The sequence below is a fragment of the Chelmon rostratus genome, chromosome 3 (genome assembly GCF_017976325.1).
Source record: "Chelmon rostratus isolate fCheRos1 chromosome 3, fCheRos1.pri, whole genome shotgun sequence".
Lineage (NCBI taxonomy): Eukaryota > Metazoa > Chordata > Actinopteri > Chaetodontiformes > Chaetodontidae > Chelmon > Chelmon rostratus.
In genome coordinates, this window is record NC_055660.1 from 26,707,228 (window position 1) to 26,725,720 (window position 18,493).

Here is an 18,493-nt window from a genome sequence, read left to right on the forward strand (position 1 = left end):
ACAGTGCAGTGTTGCTCAGAGTGTAGACAGAGGATACGGGAACTGCACAAATAGGATTTTTAATATGGATGCAGTTACTCTTTAACATCAATCCATTTTTTTAATGACCATATAGTGTATTTTTGTGGACTGTGTGGGACAAACACGCATGTCAGGTCTCCAATATTTAATTATTTTGGATACCACAGTAACTCTGCCTACATGGACAAGTCAACGAAAGGCAGTCCTCTCTTTTTGTCCAAAGTAGTGGACTTTATGTTGCTGAGATATCACCACCCACCAACCATGGACCATTCTGGGAGCACAGCCAGCCTAGGGACACCGGATCTGGGCACTAACTATGATCTTTAGCCCTTTCAACTACATCAGTATGGCAGTCTCTCACCACCAGCCTGCCCTCACCGCCTTCTTAGGATGAATGAAAGGACAGAGGTTGAGGCTTATTAGACAGAAGAAAATTACCTCACTTTTCTCAGCTGCTCTTTGATCCCTTGCCTTCTGTCTTCAGTCTAGTTTTTCTCACAGTCTTACTTCATTTCTTACAGACAGAGTTTAACACACGTCGCATGCATCTTTCTGAAAATGGAACAGGAAATATCATACTGAAGCAATACAATTTGGTACAGCCTGGCTGTACAGCATCTGTGTGGCTAACAAATGTCTACTGGAAATTAAATGTCTTGATTAAGGGCTCGTCAGTACTAAGGGAAGGAAGAGTAATTAGTTTACTCAGATGATCCAGTCTGGCAATTCTAACCTACGACAACTTCAGAAGCACTACACTGCATTCGACTAACCACAAAGCAACCTCTGTTCCGTATACGACATATTTGAGAGACACAACTCTGGTGTAAACCCTGTGTTTGCGTGTGAGTGTCTATCCCTTTTTTTTCTCCCTGTGTCCTATACAGAGGGAACCACAGCTAATGAAGCAGCAAGAGGAAGAAACAAGGCAGTGCATTGACAGCCAGAAGGCAGAGGAGCAAAAGTACGCACAATCATAGCGGACGCTGACGCTGAGCAGATTCGACAGGAGAAACAAGTGGACCAGGTAAAGAAGAAGCAGACCGAGAGAGGCAAAGAGGCAGCAAGGCTCGGAGAGAGAGAGATTTGAAGAAAGAGAGGGGTGGTGTTGTTAAAGGGGTCTTTCCTTGCTTCAGTGAGCTAACTGGCTGCACTGACTGCTACAGGGATGAAAGAGACCAAAGTCTAGGTCGGCTCCAAGCTCATTAAACACAGAACCAACCTTTCCTGCTGGAGCCTAGAGGCCTGGGTGACCTTGCTAACCCCGCACCAAGTAAAACGCAGCTGCCTGGATGCAATTCTCAAGTTCCCCTGCTGTGACAAACGGGGAGAAGCACTTATTACGCAAAATGCTGGTGTCAACAGGTGACTCAACAGATCCCGACCAAACAGACACAACAGACTGCAAGCGAGAGGAATATGATGATGTTATGTGTCTCTAACAGGAATTATTTCTATGTACGTTGGCTGCCACTTGTCTTGTTGAAAGGGTTAGAGCGAAGCTGGTGATGGACAAAGACATTTCCATCAACTAGTCATCGTTGTCATTGTGTGTCTTTCTACACACAGCCAATAATAACTGTGTTTATGGGGCTATTCATTCTTTTCTTCCTCAGGGCTGAATCCCTCTTTAACAGAGTAATGACTTCTGACTTGAAACACTGACAGCAGCAGCAGTGATACACCTGGAACCACTATGGCCGACTGAAGATTGTTTTCCCAAAGACATGCTGAGCTGTGGTGTCAGTGGATTCCTTTAACCCTTTGAACCTGATTGTAAGTGACAATAAGGTTGAAATAGTTTGACCCCGTCTTCTCAGACACACAAGTCAGGTTAGAAAACACATACAGCACATCCTACTCTTTCCAGTGTCTGTTGTCTCCATCACAGATAAACGTCACAAAAAGACTTAGTAACAGTGCAACCAGAAAGTAAGTAAAGGTATTTAGAAATTTGATTGGCATGGTGTAGATTTGGGAAAATGTAAAGATGTATTACTTTGAGGTTAAGCCAACACACTGCTGTTGCAACATTAGACCTCATGGCTCCAGTCCATACATACAGATACTGCGGTGTGCGAAAACCTATTGACATAAAAGCCATGCCAGCTGCTCGATGAAGCTGGAGCGTGCTTAGGCGCTGTGGTTTGAGCTAAACACTAATGTCAGCATGCTTACCATGACAGGATTAACTTGTTGCAGTTTAGCAGGTTACATTTACCGTGTTCACCATCCTACTTGAGCCTGTTAACTCTGCCAGCGCTCAGCTGATGCTGATGGGAATGTCACTAGTGTATTTGGTTATGACGTATTGGACAAAGTGATATTTTGACCTGATGATGGTGCTGGATGAAAATCAGCACACCAAACTTATTAGTAACTTCTAGAAGTAGAAAAAAAAGAAACAAATATAGACTGCAGCAACTTTCCAACAGAAATGTCAAAGTCTTCTGAAAAATAATCTGAATAATTTGAGATATGTTATAGTTGCATAAAGGCCAAAACCAAAAACTAATTCCAACAAAATAACACAGTTTGTCCTTGGTGTTAAATCTGGATAGAATCTGCTTCCACCATTTCTGCTTTTTTACTGTATGGTGTTGTGTTTACTGAGGAGAGACACTGCAGGCACAAATATGATCGAAATGGTGTGGGGACGAAGGAAGCTGAAGGCTGTTTTTTTGGGACAAAGGTGACTGAAGGCTTTATTTTGGGTTTGAAAAATGTCTCTTTATTGGATCCTTCGGCATGTTATGCCTTATATATATCCTTGATTTGAATCCCTGTACTGTAGTATCTATTTTTCTTTGGCAATAGCTATATTTAGACTTGAGGCTCCAGATGGTTGATCTGGAAGGACATTAAGCCGTCAACCTGCGTCTAGTTGATTTTACGCGTATGGTTATGTTTAGGTATTAGGTTAGACATGCAGTCGGTAAGTTTAAAGTTTTAAGTCAGTTTGTTTCCACGTGTTCATTATAGATCATCAAGTGTTACATTTCTTCACTCCTGGAGGAGTGATCCAACGTGTCAGATCAACATTTCCAAATAGCAGAGTGTGGAAATTGTTCTAATCGTTCTTGATCTCATCCCACTTCACCATAAAGGTGGTGAGACAATGTAACTGAGTCAATTTGTATTTTTACTCCTGCCAAAGAGGTTCTGTTTTCAGTCTGTTTGTTGGTTTGTTTGTCTGTTTGTCAGCAGGATTTTGGACAAACTAGCGGCCTGATTCTCATGAAACTTGGTGGAAGGGTGTAGCATGAGCCACGGAAGAACCCATTACATTTAGGAGAGGATCCAATCTTGGGGTGGATAAACAAATTCCATTTTCGTTGTGAGATCGGGCATTCTGCCCTGGTGGAATAAATGTCATACAGCTTAAAATCCAGCAGATTGTAGGAAGGTTCAGTCGTGACCAAACAAAACCAGCTGTAGAGATATGATGACTCCATATCACAATCCACATTCACAGGTACCAGCAATCCTCAGAGGCAGCTCACACACGTAATTACTCAGACTTCACACAGAAAGCAGTCGTTGTGGACTCGGAGACAGCGGTTTATAAGAGAACCAGTCCAGTTGTAACATTTTTCACAATACAGCACCACTTTTTTCTCAAAGTAAGGTGTGGCTATGGAAATTTAATGCACACATATCATGCAGCTCATTATACTCATTCTCACATCCACCTGTGAATTGGAGCTCAATAAACTCCACCAGACACATTAAGTAACAATGTTAGTGTTAATTCTTTCCAGGAAACCATTAAGAGTTTCTAAAAAAGATAATTAGGAAATAACACACCAGTAAAATAAAGCATGAAGTGACATTTTTTTATTTCATTTTATGTATCAAATTAGGTGAACTTGTAAGACGACTTTCGTAAGTTCACTTTTATTGTTAAATGAATTACATCAATACACTATACATCATGGCAGTGAGTCCTATTCCTCATAGAAATGACAAAGGCAAAAATACGATAATGAGGATTGGTGTGCAGTAAAAATGATTAAGAGAGACAGAGGTGCTGAGGTAGAGGAAGAAAAAGACAGACTGAAGAGACCAGAGACGAACATGGGTTTGTATTCAGGTTAGAGAAAGCAGAGAAATAAGATAGAGACTGAGTTGTCAATGAAATGACTTGATAGAAACACAGAGAGCCTATCCAGCTCAAACCCATGGTGGATGCATTTAAATCAAAACTCGACCGTTCCTCCTACTTCTGGGTTATTTCTGTAGCAGGAATATTGCTATATAACCTTTCAGACTGCAGTCAGCCCCCAGCCGCTTCGATAAATAATCAATGAGCCTGAATTATGCACTAATAAAAAGGCTTCTCATTTTGGATTATTTTATTATTAAAGTTGAGATATTTCAGAGTTTTCCTGGGCACTCGTGGGAGACGTTATGGCCACACTTGGCACATGCAGATTCAGGATAAAGCACAGGGTTTATGGTATATGATTTTAATTGATTTTATTAATTCAAATGATAATGAGGACTTCAAAATAACATATTCCTAAAGGCTTCTTAGTAATTCTCAGTCACATTTTCAATTTAGTCAAGAATGGATTAAGGAAAGTGGGCAACTGCCCAAAGGCCCCTAGCACCCCAAGGGCCCCAAGGGTCCCAAGGGTCCCAAAGGTCCGAGGGAGTTTGTGTGGAAATTAGATTATGGTAATTTAACTGTTACAGATTTGTTAGGTAATATGTGACACTAAAGTACAATTAAAAAGTGAAATGGTAACGGCCCTAATATCATCTGATGTGTACAAGGGTCCTGTGTCAAAATCGAATTGTAATACCTTTAAAATTTGAGTTGATATTATACTTACATGGTTCATATCCTGAAAGCTGCATGTGATATTTTTACATTAACAATTCATCAAATGATTATGTGTCATATGAATGGTGTTGCTTGGTGGTACAGTCTAGTGGGAGCACACCAGTCTGGCTCTGTATTTAATGGTCACTTTTAGAACAGTCACAAGCGCTCACCTGAAAACACTGTGAGACAACTCTGCAAGTAAAGGCTGCTTTTCTTTCATGCTCTGGTAGCACATCAGGCCTGCTGTTTGATTATTATTTTTATCTGTAAACAGTACTAACAGTACTGTAATAATCTGCGCTTGCAGTATTTTGAAGAGACAAGTGGACACCTATGTGTGTAGTGTCTTGTATTGTCATGTTAAATAGTTTAAAAACAAGCAGGAGTCAAGGACATGTATTCATTTGTTAATTCTTTCCTCAAAGTCTGTATCAATCCATCAATTATTTCCTCATTCATTAAAAACTGTTAATGTACAATATCATTATGTGTATAAAGTGTTGCATAACTGATTACACTACTTTTGTGTTACTTTCACCAAAATAACCACAGAAGTACGAGTAGCTTTACATTAGACATGTTTATGATTAAATTATGGTTTGTAATACTAACACCCCGCTCTGAAATAACCAGCTATGAACTTGGGACAGCTGTTTGTTGAATATGCCATTAGCCTTGAAAAGCCATCAATCACTCAGTTTACATATGCATGTATGTTGTATGAGTCAAGGTGTCACATAAAATTAGACCCAGGGTTAACGTATATATAAATCAGGCAGTTTCTCCATCTTTGCTCAACAGCATGGGGGTCTAAAAACTTAAATAAATGCCTCACTGTATTTTGGGTCACCACATATCCAGCTTGGATGCAGCTGAGATGGTGTTGCATGAAGTCTTGTGTGCTCTTCCAGCTGGTCAGTGAGAAATGATGCCACCTACAGAGGGTTGGACTCGTCCTGTCTTCTGTACAGCCATATTCATTATAAATGCCTTCTTAGCGTACCCATACATATCACAGTATCATTCACTGTGCTCAATAACAGCAAAATGTCACCATGTCTCAACCCAAGCATGGAGTAAAACTTGATCAAATGGTGTAAATGAGCCATGTTCCTCAAATTATCCATTGTCTGTTTCGTCATTCATTTGCAAGTTTCACTATATAACAATATATGCTAAGTTATCTCATTATAACATTTTACATTATGAAAATATAACAGGTTCTAACACAAAAAGTTTGAAAATTGTACATTTACAAGAAAAGCTTCTTTCTGCAATGTGATGAATTTGTATGATCTAATAATGTTAGAACGTTAGAATAAACTTTTCACATTATAACATAATACTGATGCGTTTTCCTTTTACTTTCATAATTCTGCACATTTAGCATGTTAAAAATTTGCCTGAGATCTTTTTCCCGTCTTTTCTCTTCATATTGTCCAGTTCTCTGTGCACTTTCCGATGCATTTGCCAGTGCAGAGAACAGCACATGTTCCCTCACTGCCTTCCCACCCACAAACACTGGTAATTGTAATAAAACTGCAGCATAGGACAAAATTGGAGACTGCTGTCAGACATTCACCCTCAGATCTTTGGGTGAGAACTTTACCTCAGTTCCACCCATGCGTCCCATTTTTACCACATTTTATCCCTGTAGTTGACAGCACAGCATTGCAGCAGGCTGTTTAACTTTATGGGATGTGGTAGCAATAGGGGTGTCTGCTCAGCAGCTCAGACTGACAGTGTCATGTCGGACGAGTCAGATGACAGTCAGTGCACCTTTGGACTGAGAATAAGTGACTACAGAAGAACTGCACAGCACAGCAATATAGTGCAGTTCTGTATCAGTCGGACATACTAAACTACAGTTTATTGTGTTGTGCATTGTAGAAGTCCACAAAAGAACTCAGTCTCTAACAAACCATTCTCAGTATAATCTGCTGTGCTCAAGGAGGATCAGTTTGCATCATTTGTGTAATACAGTCTCAATAACAGGAAGCAAGATGAGGGGCAGCACTGGTTTGTGTGTGTGTGTGTGTGTGTGTGTGTGTGCAGAAGTGTATGATTAACATGTAGAGGAAGAGGGAGATGACAAGGCACAATGCTCCATTCTTGCCATCTTTCCCTTTCCATTATTCGTCTGGACATAGTCAAACTAGCCATTTCTACAACAACAAAGAGATTACATATATGACCACCCCACATACACGTGCACACATTATTGAAAGTATTGTAGTAAAAAAATCTCTTAACTTAATCTCAGCTGGGTTTATGTCAGGGATGTTGCTGCTCATGCATTTCAATCTGAGCACTGAACACTCATATGATTGAATTACTGAGGTAAATTGGATATGGGCGAGGCAGTGAGGGAGAGTGGGCAAACATGAGAGTGGGCCTCTGTGTGGCGAGGTCCACCCGGCACTGCAGTACAGCTCTACCAGAAGAAATCTGTCAACATCAATGTTTTTAGGGTGGGCAGAGCCAAATAACAACTGACAAACAGAACAATGATTTTGGCAGAAGTGGACGTGATGGCATTGATGCAATCTGCTGCAAGTCTGGCAACAGGGCGAGCAAAAGCCATGAGCAAAGCTGCATGGGTTACATCAAGCTGTGCATGTGAAGTGATAGTGGAAAGGGGCTATGATCTGCAGCGATCTCAAACATGACATGGGGTAAACTTACTTTGTTAAATGAACTACTCTTGTACAATGCGAGACACTTTCATTTTATGTTACAAAGCACAGACAGGGCAAAAACGCGGACACAACATCTAGTTACTGAACATCACTCTGCAGTTGCAGCTTTCAGCCTGACTACTCCACCATCTTTGCAAAGTACAGCAAAAACTTATCCTTCATTAATCCCAGTGGGGAACTGCACTGACCTAGTTTAACCTCAGGAGCAGTGGGCAGCCTCAGGAAGAACCCAGGGAACCTCTCCTGCATTGAGGCCAAGTATTTCTAATACACCTGATCCAACACATGTTTTCATTTTAAAGCTGCGCTAATCAATGCTCTTATATCAGCACTGTGTAAATGTGAAAGGGGCCACTAGTAGTGACAAACGATCATCTAACTCTTCAGTTTCCTCAGGATTTTTGCTTCTTTCAGCTCATTGTTTGGATCCAGCCAGCAGCAGTTTGGTTGTTTCTCAACTCTCATTAACGTTATTTAACGTTGTTTTATTTTTACAATATGGAATCTAGTTGTAGCAGCTAAAGCATGATAGACTCAGATAAAGGACTGGCACTCGGGTATCATATTGAAAAGAGCATGCACTGTCCATGCTTCATAAATGTAGCACTTAATACATGCAAAACAAAGTGAGAGTATGTAAACATCATTTCTAGATGACAGGCCTGTATCACCAGAACCATTACAAGGACACTTTTGTGTTGCGCTATAATTGATGTTTTGTGTTGTGACCTGGGCCTATAGTGGCAGGATCAATAGAATGAGTCAAAAAGTAAAGGCTGTGTATCTACACTGCATGTATACTTCTGTCAGTCTGTGTGTGGAGTGTTTACCTTCAATAAAGGCCCTTTGTGCACTAGTGCTTAGGTCAAGAAATCAGGCATCTCCCGAGCGAGGCTTTGAAAATGGCTAATCTTGGATCTGCGGGGGTTGTCAAAGACGAAAAAGCAGTTACTGACACACATGTAACCTCTTCCTTTTCACATGCCTCCTGTGTATTCTGCTGAGCCTCTGTGAGAGTCGTCATTCTTTTTGGAAAGGTAGCTTTGAACCCAATTGCTACAAATGTTGGGCTTCACATCGATTTTGTCTGAAGAAACCTAAAAAAATATTCAAATTGGAGAGAAAAAGATGTAAGACTCCGGCTGGCAGGTTACTTAATTCCACATTTTAACTGTGACATAAATAAATACATCTAACATATTCAGGGTATCCATTACAGTTAAAACATGGAATTGAGGTTGTAAAACCTGACAACACAAATCCAGCATCTTTTCATCTGTATTCTGATCTTTTTTGTCAGTGTGAGGCCCAGCATTTGAAACATTTGGATTTGTCACCAAAAAGAGTTGTAAGGTCGGGGGGTGTAGGCATGTAGGGAAGTTTCACAGCACGCCCCACGACAACAGACTTGTGGACATAAGTCTTGCTGTATTTGTATTCCTGCACTGTTGTTTCCATTATTTTTTGTTCTTTGTTATGCTGCGCAGTGTTTCCACATTTCCATTATTCTCATGCTGTTAGTTACTACAAGTGAATAACCTCACGCCACCAGAGGGCATCACCTTCACGGTTCACCTACCAAATCCAAAAACACTTTGCTGCCAAGCTTAAAAAGAAACTTAGCAGCACCTGAAAGTCTTGTTTTTGCTAACCTCCAGTGGTCTAACCTGCTGCGGCGTTGTGCACGTCAGGGTGTGCCAGTGCATCATGACATCACTATTGGGCGTGGTCAGAGATGCAGCAGACGGGCAGTAAAGCATTGCTTTTCAGCCTGGTGTTAATGTTTGGACAGCAGAGGAGACAATTATCCAAGTTAGTGCAAGCCTCCCTTGGCCGGGGAGGAAACATGGTTCAGATCAACAGGTTGTAATGAGCCCAACACTTCAGCCTGATCATCTAAACTGCAACTTTAACAAACACATTTAACACACACACATTTTTAATAAAGCACAATTGAGAAAATCTGAATATCGGCGGAGTTGGAGACGGAGATGTAAATGGGACAGTTTAAAATGAGAAAGGTGAGGCAGGGTAATGTGTTTGGGACCTCACCACTCTGTAACTGTTCCCTTTCTTCATCACCATGCCCTGGGCTGAAACAGAGGTAAATGGATGAAATTGCGATTCAGACGGCACTGCTGGCCCAATCAATTGCTTTTCAGATGCTTGCATTACCGCCCAGGCATTTTAAACACTTTTCTCTGCCTCCTCGCTTTTTTTCCAATGTGAGATGCTTCCGTCGAGCCTCCTCCCTCTTTCAAATGATGTATTGATGGTGTCAAGCCAGCCATATGCTAACCAATTGAGAGGCAGACCAGAGACATATAATCTTGCACTTAAAGTCAAATGCACCAGAGACTCTACAATTTTATTGTGAGGGGAACAAATGGTGATAATGGAGCTCATTAGGTAAATACAGGGAGAGGATCTGTCAAATAGATTGTCTGTTACTCTCAGACATCTTTTTGATGTCTTTAGCTCAGAAATAGCAGATCATGCATACACCTTTGAGTCCAACTTTGACCTTGACCTGTTGAAGCACCAAATCTTCATCAAGGTCACTTCATCATTTCTTAAAGATGTATCTTAAAGATCCTGTAAGAATGTGTCCACCGGACGTATTTAAACTTTTCTTAGCTCAAGAAATTAATTGTGATCTGTGTGTTCACTTAACATGCATCGTGCCGACAGTATATGTATTTGTGGTTGATTTATTAAGGTGGGCAGGGACGCTGTAATCACTACCATTCACTGGAAGCCAGAGCCACCGCTATTGTGCTCAGGCTCCGACATTTCTATGCATCTAGATTAATTTTGCTTGTGCAAACTCGCGTAAAAGTGCGTGGTCGCAGCCTCCTGTGCATGGGCACGCGGGCCCTGGTCTGATCCTTTCATCAGCCAGGAAGAAACAAACAGGAAGACAAAGCTATTTTTGTGCGTTCTGTTTTGTTTATGAAATCTGCTTCAATGAGACACATAGATTGAACACAGCAAGGGGTCACAGTTGTCTTACTCTGAGAGAAAAAGTTTAAATTTATTATCATTCAATTTCTTACAAACAACACAAACACAGGAAGCTCTGAGCAAGTACTGAATTTGTACTAAAACAAGGCAGAAGGTAGAAGATGATATTTAAAAAAATATGTTGACAGTATTACAACAAGAATTCTGCTTTAATAATGTACATATTAAGTTTTGAGGGATGCTGATGTTTGCATTAAAGGGATAGTTCAGTAGTTTTAATAGAAAATTGCCTCATTCGCTTCTGAGATGAGCGAGATGAAATGATTGATACCAGTCTTATCTACTGTAGGTAGGTGTTATGAGTCATGTTGTGGTTAGCCTAGCTTAGCTTGAAGACTGGAAGCAGAGTTGAAAAAGCTTGCTGGGCAGTCTGAGGTGCAACCTCTAACACCCACTAATTACATGGTGTTTCCTGTTCGTTTAATCCGTAACCATGGCAGTGGAAACACAGCTATTTGCGTTTCCAGGAGTCCGGTGAGGTACAGTGTGGGTTGCCAGGATCGGTGCCATCGTGCCAGCCCAGTCACATTGTGATACAGCTGTGAGATCATAAGATCACATGAGATCACCCAACATGAGAATCCATCTTACCATGCTTCAAGTTATGCAACAGTTGTTTCACAAATTGGCGTCCTATGAGGAACTCCTGGCGGCTCTAAGCAGGGGTGGTTTAGGCGTGTGAGAGGTTAGTGGAGATTCTGCTATAGCATCAGTTACATGCTTATATTTCTGCGAGTAGTCGTAGTACCTGTGTCGTCCCTGCTTTTAACCTTTATGGCAAACTTGGCTAGGCACATCCCAGCTCCTACAAAAATCCCTAGGTGTACGTTCACAGCAGATCAGATGATTACATTTGATGTGAACGTAGTTGCTAATAGTGATGAGCCAAAAATACTCAACTGTAGTTCCCTCTGCTACCTATACAGAGGGTTTCTGCAACTTTAGCAACTAACAACAAACAGCTCATTGTTTTGGTTGCTCTGTTGTGTTTCAGTCTTATCATTCTCATGTACCTCACTGCCACCCAGCAGCTCTCTCCTGAGCCCTTTGAAAAGTCAGATGTGTGTATAATGGACATACTGGTACAAAGCAGTGTGTACTGCACACTGCACACAGAGTGTACTGCAAGTGTCTACATATGTGCAAATGAGTACAATGTGCAGCAGATAGTTCTTCTGCATGTGTGGCTGTGTTCACAGTATGTATGCACATGTGTGCGTGTTTGCTTATTTGCACGTGTACGTGTACAGAAAGCATCTGGCCGTCCATGATATTTCACATTTCCATTCAGGCGGAGAGTAAGTAGGCTGGCACCTAATGAGCCGATTACCAGGAGCAGCATATGGTGTGTTCTGTATGGTTCTCTTGACTCCACCATTAGCACTGATGAGAGCTGGGAGAGATGTAGAGAGTGGGTGGGTCAGCCGGGGAGAAAATGCACAGATATGCGCCTACTTATACACACAAAGCTGTTAATCATGAAACAGCTGGAATGTACAAAAACAGAGGATGCAATATCCCAGAGCTGCAGGGTTTGGGAATTTGCATCATTTCATCTCATGTTATTATGAACAGTGTTGGTGGTAGCACATTAGAAAAGTAGTTGTTAAAGTAATTTATTGCTTTTTGCAGTAATGAAGTAATTTTTCGATTAGAATTTTGGTAATTGTATTATAACTACTAGATCACATAACATATTGCCACCAGCTATTAAGTGTTCAGCAGCTATCAGCAACAAAGGGAAGAACTCAGAAACACTGTTGTTAGATACAGCTCGTGTCAGTGACTTCACAGGAAGTAAAAGCATTATTAGACTTCCTGTCAGTGTTTTGCTATCATATCTGATGTTTTTTGATTCATATTACTACTGCATTATTGTGTACGTTGCATTTTACTGCTGTAGATGAGGTTGAGCTAGCTTTTGTTACTTTATATACTGCTGGCTAGTTTAATCTACAGCAATGCATCATAGTCACTAAGATCAACATATGTTTGCAGTGTTACTGTCCTGTGAGAGCCACGTGTCTTTTAAAAGTCTATTTTTCATGAGATCACCTTGTATTGAGTTTCGTGACAATGCATTTTCCAGCACACACGCATACATTTTTTTTACACCAAGTTTAGTGAAAGCTGGGGGTATGTTGATATTCCAGATATATTCCAGAGTGCAAATGTTGCTTTGTAACATTAGTGTTTGTGCAGTCTTGTTTGTTATGTGTGTGTCCCTTTTGTGCTGTTTTATTGTTTTAACTATGAGTGAGGTGGCTAGTATGTTTCTTGACTCCTGCTGTATTGAGCAAAGTCTTTGGGTTCTTGTCCCCTCCACTGAATGTTATAAAGGGGATGACATTGTTGTTAGCAGCTCAACTCTTTACAGCATCTGCTAACGTGTTACACCAAATCAGGGGCAGATTTAGAAAAATATTTATGGGGTGGCGAGAAGGGGTAGGCATTTTTGAGGGGTGGTAACATATGAAATAGTACGTACACACCACATACGGGCACAGGCTGCCATTTACAAACTCATACAGACAAACTTAATCTCATTTGAAGTTTCATGCGAAACACTTCATACAGTACAGCACTTTTTAGGAGATAGAAGTATGGTAACACTACTGTAGGTGAGGCATTATCACAGGAAAGACATTAAAGGAAGCAAACAGTTTTTGACTGTGTCAGAGTGGCAGCTTGGCAGGCAGCATTTGTACAAGAAGAAACTAGTCAGAGAAAAACTTACCCATGAAGATCGATGGACTGAGCTGTACTAAGGTGAGCATGAATACACTGTGTGGATATAAATAGGTCCCGGCACTCAAACAAGGTACTGGACATCACTTTTATTCTTTACTGAGAACACACATTCTCTCCATTTCTCACTCTGTAGCTTGACCATTTTCTTTCTCCATAGATGAGGCGTTTACTGATTATTTTGACGTTGTATTTTCTTCACTGACAACATTATTCTGTGAGGTGGTTCATACAGGGCCTTTGTGGACAGTTTAATAATGTATATACAAAAGAAGAGACACTGAAAAACAACAACAACAACAACAATTCTTTCTGTTCAGCAGGATTTACACCATTTACACCAGTGTCAGATTTGTAACTTTTTTTCTCACTCTGGGTTTTATTAAAGGTGATATCAGATTTTCTCAGTTACCAAAACAAAGATATAAATACAGAAAAAAGTGCAGATTCTGTTGAAGTCATCATTTTAAGACCTTTGTAAAGCCTCACCAGTGACCATAACATGAAGTTGACATGTCTGTAACAGCTGAACGTGGTGATTTCCATGCTGCTCTGCAAAACGCTCCACAAACTGATCGAGATCTGATGCTTTTGTGCGTTTTGATTCAATGCTGAGTGCAGCCAAACTCGATAGTCTCCTTTCTGTCTGGAAAAATGCCCACATGCAAAACAGTAAGCTGCATCTTTTGATTGTGAGTTTTCTAACCAGGGATGAAGTTTGTAGCAGTCGCTGCGGAAGCTTCTTCTGGCTCCTCCCTGGGGGGTCTGAGGGAAACTGTCTCGCATTGGCTGCGCTGGTACCTCAAACCTGGACTTGGATACGTCTAGAAGATGGAGGGGAGAAAAGATTCAAAGTGCATTACATCTGAACTAATTATACAATATAACAACTAGAAAAAACATAATCCATTATAACCATCAGACTGTGTTAACATACACTAGCATTTTAGCCTGGTGAATCAACAGAGGCTTTTGTAGCCTACTTTACACCGAAAACGTCAGACCTAGCTAACATTACATGCATAGTTAGCGAAACAGCGTTCTTCAACCTCATTGTTATTATCTTAAAATCAGCATTGCAACTATACTGGCACTGTGCTTTAACTATAACTACATGTCTTAACGGACAGACATATCGATAGTTGCTCAGTTTTTACCTCTTTCCTCCGCTGTCTTCTTTCCTCGCGACTCCTGGCTCCCTCCCTTTTTCAAAGCAAATCAGTCTCTTACTGCGCATGCGCTGCAGCTGCTCGCTGCCGCTCTGGTCTATGACGTCATTAGGTCTCTCCATGAATAAGCAGCTGTTCAGGTAGATCATCACGTAGTGACACTGTGAACAAGGGAGAGAAATAAAAATCTGTGAGACAACATAATTTCTTTGAGACATATTCAACAAGCCAAAGAAAATGAAGATTAAAAGAGAGATCGAGAAAGCAATCCTTCCAAGACCACGCAGGGCTTGGAAAGATTGTCGTAAAGATGTTTGGGAACCCGCAAATACGCTCGTCTGTATCAGCATGACGAAGGAGGAAAAGGACACAAATAGAGGGCTGGAGAGGCAAGTAACATTCTGCCAACCAGAACCTCTCAACACTGCAAAGACCGACAGTCAGGCAGGAGATAGTGCCGAGAAAAGGAAGAAGAAGAGACACCATCAAGTAGATCATAAGGAGATGCAAGTAACTCAGACATCAGTGAGGACAACATCAGAGCTGAGCTCCAGGTGGAGAAGCAGAAGAACAAGGCTCTCCAAGAAGAACTGGAGAGAACCAATATTGTAAGACAGCAGGCTGAGAGCCTTCGCTGTCAGCTGGAGAAGGAACTTCAGCAGAAGGAGCTCCTTCAGAAGGATTTGCAAGAGCTCCAAACAACACATGTAGTCAGCCAGCAGAGGTTCACTGCTGAGCTAAAGGAGGAGAAGGAGAAGAACAAGCATCTCATAGAAGAACTGAGGAGAACCACCATTGTCAGACAGCAGGCTGAGAGCCTTCGCTGTCTGCTGGAGAAGGAACTCCAGCAGAAGGAGCTCCTTCAGAAATATTACCAAGAGCTCCAACAAACATATGTAGTCAGCCAGCAGAGGTTCACTGCTGAACTAAAGGAGGAGAAGGAGAAGAACAAGCATCTCATAGAAGAACTGAAGAAGATCTATGTGGTCAGCCAAAAGCTTGAAGCTGATCTCATCACCATGAGACAGCAGGCTGACACCCTTCAGTGTTCCCTGGACAAGGAAATCAAGTCTCACGCTGACACAGTGTCAGAGGGCTGGCGTGTGATCAACGCCTTGAGGGCTGAACAGGACGCTCTTCGCCAAAAGATGGCGGAGGGGACGAATCTGTGGCAGTAACATGTCTTTCAGAGGGAGAGATCGTTTGGGAAAGAAGTGGAGGAGCTGAAAACTCAGCTCAATGCTGAGATCTCACTCAACCTTGAGCTTTCCACTGAGCTCCAGGCTGAGAGAGAAGACGGGCGACCTCCCCGAAAAAAAGCCAGGCGTGAAGAGAAGCCTGAGAATGAACCGCAAAGGGATCCCTCCCTAATGCACCCGCTTTCAAACCCATGAAAGATGCTCAAGGCGCTGAGGAGAAGCCACCCACCACCAGTACGACATCCACCCTGGAATCCATGAAGCCGCTGATGAGAAGCTCCCAGAGACAACACAATCCACAAACCACAGATGTGAAAGAAGAAGGAGACTTCAAATCAGAAAGGACAGGAGAGAAATAATCAATAATAAATCAATAATCAATAAATCAATAAACAACCAAAAAAACTGAAAAGAAAATTACATCCCTGCAATATTATTTGTTTTATATTATATTATTGAATATATTTGTTTGTATATTTGTTCATTTATTTGTATGTATAAACTAGTTGTGATAAAGCTTTCATTTCTGAAGAACTCGGAGTTTGTGCATATGCAGCATGACAGTTACTGTACATGAGGCAAGGACTCCATAGTAACTGAGAAGGATAAACTAATTGATTAATGAATTAATCAAATTTTTCTTTCAAAGGGTGCACTCAAATTAAGGAGGTGTCATTATGGGTATTTTTTAGCATTGCTGTGCCGTAGCATAATTGAAAAAAGGCTGCTTCTACCTTAATTAGCAAAGAAACTGAACCAGTGCCGTTACGCTCCCAAAGCAACAGAAAGACTGCGTGCATGGTCAAATTTCATAGCTACACACAATAACATTTCTCATAAGCCATGGTATGAAGAACCTATGGTTTTACTCAAGAAAAATTATTGCAGGTATAATAATGATTGTTTTAACTGACAACTGTCAAGCATCTTCACACATCTTCACTTATGTTTTAGACTTTAGACTCATCCAGTTGAGTAGCTACGGCTTCTCAAGGGAAACATCACCTCAGATGTGTCTGATAATGCATCTGCATAAGCCTCTTTCAGATCTGGTGACAGCATGACAGTGGTTTGAGTAACTTGCTCGTCTTCTTCATATGTGTCTTCCAGTTGTACGTCATTATTTATTTCTGTTTTAATCTGTCAGGCTCTGAGTACCCAGGTAAAATCTCAACGCTTCCATTCTTAGTACTGTGTACAGTTCCTCATCCGTCTTCCTCAAATACAGCTTCCTCCTGAGTCATATATCATGACAGAATGTTTCAGATCTTCCAAACTCTCCTTTTCCATTTTGGAAGAAACGGCTGTTAGCATACTGTAATACGCCTGCTTTTTTATTCCTTTTGTGGTAAGTTGAGGTGGTGGTATGGTGGTCTGTTGTTACCCCTCCTATGAATTTCCTCACTTCTTTACCTTCATGAATCCACCCTGACTCTTTTTTTGGGTCACTTTTCCACTTTGGAGCAAGAGATCAGACTTCTTTTCTTTGGCTTTCAAGCAGTGACTGTTTGATTCTTTTGTTCCCGTACCTTTATTTTCCAAACAGAGGCATCTCCATATGTTGGGATGTAGCCAGCAAACGTGTCATCATCCATAAAGTCTATGATTGTGGCATTAATCTGTCAAGATAGACATAATGATTGCAACTCAAGGACAAGACCTGCAACATCACCCCACCACACCCATGTGCACACTATCTCCCTCTCTCTCTCTCTCTCTCTCTCTCTCACACACACACACACACACAGACAGAACATGCAGAGGGGTAGGTGGGGTTGGGCTACCCTTGACAACTATCCCAGGACCTGATTTTTAGATCAGTGCACTTTGTAACTCTGTGTTAAAAGTGCTAAATAGTGAATTATTATTATTATTATGTCCTTGTTGTTCCTTGTACAATACAAGCGACAACCATCAGTCAGAGACTCCCTAAAAATGGCAAGAAAAGGAGCAATAAATCCAACAGTCCTCTCCAGATGCCATGGAAGCTTCGTCTCATCTTTAATTTCATTGGATGTGTTGAAATAAAATTCAACAGCATGAAACGTTGTAACTTATTTTGTAGGACAGATTACTTGGGACATTTTGTGATGGTTTTGGGCCGAATAAGCAGTATAAGTATAAGAAAAAGGGAACTGCAAAACCTACAGCAAACGAGCAGGTGTGGATTAATATAGAGGGATAACACCAGAGCATGGCTTGTGGATGGGACGTCAGTGAGGGATCCCTGAATCCTACTGGTTGGTCAGGACCAACCAGCGGTGGAAGGGCAGAGTGGCCGCATCGACCAGTATTTCTTGAGAAGTCAGTCGCATCAGTCGGATGAAGTCCAGCGACAGGTAGAAAACCACAGTTCGCAGGATATCAGTAACAGTATCCCTGGAGAGGAGGAGGTACGGAGAAGGGATGCAGTTGGTGTTGAGGTCAACAGGCCAGCCAAAGAGAGAAGCATGGAGCAGAAGGTTAGAGTTAGGTGGCTGAGGGCAAATGATAGTAAAGAGTGGGAGGCAGTTGATAGAGATTTATCAGTCATACTAAGCAGGCTTAGAGGAGATGTAGTGGAGAAATTGGATAAAATTAGAGATGTGATCTACTCCTATGGTCTAGAGAGATTTGGGGTGCTTGTCAAAAGGAAAGGCGAGAGGGTGCAGGTCAGGAAGTCTAGGCGGCAAAGAGAAATAGAGAAGTTAGTAAAGGAAAGGAGGCAGTTAAGAAAGCAGTGGAGGAAGGCGTCAGAAGAAGAAAGGGAGGGAATTAAGGTGTTGCAGGAGGAACTGAGAAGCAGGTTAGCAGTACTCA